This window comes from Bison bison, unplaced genomic scaffold, assembly GCF_000754665.1.
Source record: "Bison bison bison isolate TAMUID 2011002044 unplaced genomic scaffold, Bison_UMD1.0 scf7180017864177, whole genome shotgun sequence".
Taxonomy (NCBI): domain Eukaryota; kingdom Metazoa; phylum Chordata; class Mammalia; order Artiodactyla; family Bovidae; genus Bison; species Bison bison.
The window spans coordinates 2,888,720-2,893,043 of NW_011494749.1; positions in this window are offsets into that span (position 1 = coordinate 2,888,720).

Genomic DNA, 4,324 nt, shown 5'->3' on the forward strand with positions numbered 1-4,324 from the left:
TGGGGGCTCCAAAATCACTACAGATGGTGACTGCAGCCATGAAATTAAAAGACGCTTACTCCTTGGAAGGAAAGTTATGTCCAACCTAGATAGCATATTCAAAAACAGAGACATTACTTTGCCAACTTTGTCTGTCTAGTCAAGGCTATGGTTTTTCTTGTGATCATGTATGGATGTGAGAGTTGGACTGTGAAGAAGGCTGAGCACCGAAGAATTGATGCTTTTGAACTGTGGTGTTGGAGAAGACTCTTGAGAGTCTCTTGGACTGAAAAGAGATCCAATCAGTCCATTTTGAAGGAGATCAGCCCTGGGATTTCTTTGGAAGGAATGATGCTAAAGCTGAAACTCCAGTACTTTGGCCACCACAAGCGAAGAGTTGACTCATTGGAAAAGACTCTGATGCTAGGAAGGATTGGGGGCAGGAGGAGAAGGGGACGACAGAAGATGAAATGGCTGGATGGCATCACTGACTCGATGGACATTAGTTTGAGTGAACTGTGGGAGTTGGTTATGGACAGGGAGGCCTGGCGTGCTGCGATTCATGGGTCGCAAAGAGTTGGACATGACTGAGCGACTGAACTGAACTGAACTAAAGACACTCCTGCCTCTTATCCCAACCTACCTGTTCCTCCTTTGATCTTTTACCCTGGTTCACTTAAATCCTCTCCTCACCACTCTTTTATTTCATCTCCCTCTTCTCCACAGCCAAAGGAAGCTAAAGTTAAAAAAAAATGTATATTCCTCTCCAAGTCAAACTTTACTAAATCACAAAAATAACTGCTATGGTTAGTGTTTTTGTTTTTGTTTTTAATTAAAGTCATTGAATGTGGAATACAGCCCACAAATATTCATTGAGCATCCACCGTGTTCTCTTAACTATGAGTGGAGTCATGGCTTTCCCCTAATACATTTTATGTTTAAAAAAGATACAGTTTCAGAATAAAATCTTAGTTCTTGATGATATAGATAATACTTTAAGATGTTTCAGCTTCTTTAGACCATAAACTTTGTGATGCTGCTGCTAAGCAGCTACTGCTGCTGCTAAGTCGCTTCAGTCGTGTCCGACTCTTAGCGACCCCATGGACTGCAGCCCACCAGGCTCCTCTATCCATGGGATTTTCCAGGCAAGAGTACTGGAGTGGGGTGCCATTGCCTTCTCCGAACTTTGTGATAGGTCTGTATTATTGGGAATCTGCTTTATCCATGTAGATAAAGTAAAATGGCTGATGGGGAAGCAAACTGCCTCTTCAAAGATAGAATACAACTAGAATTTTGGCACAGATACATTGCTCCTTAAATGATTGACTTTGCAAACTTACTTCTAGAATTATTCTCTTTTGAAATCGCTAAGCTAAATTTAGGAAAATTTGAGAAATTTAAGAAAATTTAAGGTAAAATTAAGGAAATGAATCTGCCAGTTTTAGTTTTATGACCTAAAGTTATTTGTATTTTCTGAGTCTTCATTTCTTTAGTTTAAAGAGAGACTAATAATTATATGTCCCATATTTGGTTTTCATATGGAAAAATGAGATAATTATTCCAAGGTCCTTAGTATAGTATGTGGAGTTCAAAAACCATAAAGTTTCATTAATTATAAAAAATTAGAAAATATGATAGGTGAATCCATTGCATTTAGCAATAGTTGTAAGTATAAGATACTCTAGTAGATATTACAAGGAATGTGTGAGAAGAAAATTACAAAACTTTTTATGAATAAATAAACAAATTTAGTGGGCTTGCTTGGAGAAAGTTCGTATTACAAAATGTTATTTCCAATGGAATGTAGAGACAATACAATTCTAATACAAATTTAAATAAGAATTGTAGGGCATATTTATGCTTAGAATTTTATTATAAATGAGAGCCGTATTTGATTCTGTAGTCAAATGAGTTTAAATTAAACTTTGCTCTTACTTAAAAAGCATGAACCTAGCATTTGTTTAATTGAAATAATATATTTTTGCCATTAACGCAGTTCTGGTGTGGAAGAAACTATTCACAAATGTTAGGTACTATTATAATTCTCTCAGTGACATTTAAATTCTAGGCATGCAGACTTTGAAGTAAAGTCAACAGAAATCACCATGAAAAAAGAAAATGGTTCACTAGGAACAGTAAAGCAATAAAACCAGAAAAATTAGAGTCAAAAGCAAATAGAAAATATATGTAGTTCTTTTAAGGCCATTATTTGAATTAACTCAGAAAGTAAGTCTCTTGTCATAGAATATAATTTTGTAATGTACAGAATTGTGTATCTGGGAAATTCATTTTATAGAAATAGGCAGATCAGAGGCAAAAGGATGCATACAGAATGAAATCATTAATCACTGCTGCATTAAAAAGTCATATTTTAACATCTGACTGGTTGAGAGATTTGGCTTACATCAGTTTTAAAGCTTTTAGTAATAGCTGCTGCTGCTGCTAAGTCACTTCAGTCATGTCCGACTCTGTGTAACCCCATAGATGGCAAACTACCAGGCTCCTCCATCCCTGGGATTCTCCAGGCAAGCATACTGGAGTGGGTTGCCAATTCCTTCTCCAGTGCATGAAAGTGAAAAGAGAAAGTGAAGTTGCTCAGTCCTGTCCAACTCTTCGCGACCCCATGGACTGCAGCCTACCAGGCTCCTCCACCCATAGGGTTTTCCAGGCAAGAGTACTGGAGTGGGGTGCCATTGCCTTCTCCTTAGTAACAGCATGGTCATACTATTGTTTTATTGGTATTTTACGTATATATTCAAGGCATATTAATTTGCCACCTGCTTCGTGATGATATGCATAAATTGCAAATAATTATCCAATAAGAGATGTGAATTTTCAGCATGAATGTGATTGATTAGAAAAAAAAAAAGGTATTTGAGAATGAACAGTTTTGGCTATACCTATTGAGTATAAAGGCAAAATGATAGGATACTGAAAGAGAAACTCCCCAAGTCAGTAGGTGCCCAATATGCTACTGGAGATCAGTGGAGAAATAACTCCAGAAAGAATGAAGGGATGGAGCCAAAGCAAAAACAATACCCAGCTGTGGATGTGACTGGTGATAGAAGCAAGGTCCGATGCTGTAAAGAGCAATATTGCATAGGAACCTGGAATGTCAGGTCCATGAATTAAGGCAAATTGGAAGTGGTCAAACAAGAGATGGCAAGAGTGAATGTCTACATTCTAGGAATCAGCGAACTGAAATGGACTGGAATGGGTGAATTTAACTCAGATGACCATTATATCTACTACTGCGGTCAGGAATCCCTCAGAAGAAATGGAGTGGCCATCATGGTCAACAAAAGTCTCTGAAATGCAGTACTTGGATGCAATCTCAAAAACAACAGAATGATCTCTGTTCGTTTCCAAGGCAAACCATTCAATATCACAGTAATCCAAGTCTATGCCCCAACCAGTAACGCTGAAGAAGCTGAAGTTGAACGGTTCTATGAAGACCTACAAGACCTTTTAGAACTAACACCCAAAAAATATGTCCTTTTCATTATAGGGGACTGGAATGCAAAAGTAGGAAGTCAAGAAACACCTGGAGTAACAGGCAAATTTGGCCTTGGAATACGGAATGAAGCAGGGCAAAGACTAATAGAGTTTTGCCAAGAAAATGCACTGGTCATAACAAACACCCTTTTCCAACAACACAAGAGAAGACTCTATACATGGATATCACCAGACGGTCAACACCGAAATCAGATTGATTATATTCTTTGCAGCCAAAGATGGAGAAGCTCTATACAGTTAGCAAAAACAAGACCAGGAGCTGACTGTGGCTCAGACCTAGAACTCCAAATTGCCAAATTCAGACTTAAATTGAAGAAAGTAGGGAAAACCACTAGACCATTCAGGTATGACCTAAATCAAATCCCTTATGATTATACAGTGGAAGTGAGAAATAGATTTAAGGGCCTAGATCTGATAGATAGAGTGCCTGATGAACTATGGAATGAGGTTCGTGACATTGTACAGGAGACAGGGATCAAGACCATTCCCATAGAAAAGAAATGCAAAAAAGCAAAATGGCTGTCTGGGGAGGCCTTACAAATAGCTGTGAAAAAAAGAGAAGCAAAAAGCAAAGGAGAAAAGGAAAGATATAAACATCTGAATGCAGAGTTCCAAAGAATAGCAAGAAGAGATAAGAAAGCCTTCTTCAGCGATCAATGCAAAGAAATAGAGAAAAACAACAGAATGGGAAAGACTAAAGATCTCGTCAAGAAAATCAGAGATATCAAAGGAACATTTTATGCAAAGATGAGCTCAGTAAAGGACAGAAATGGTATGGACCTAACAGAAGCAGAAGATATTAAGAAGAGATGGCAAGAATACACTGAAG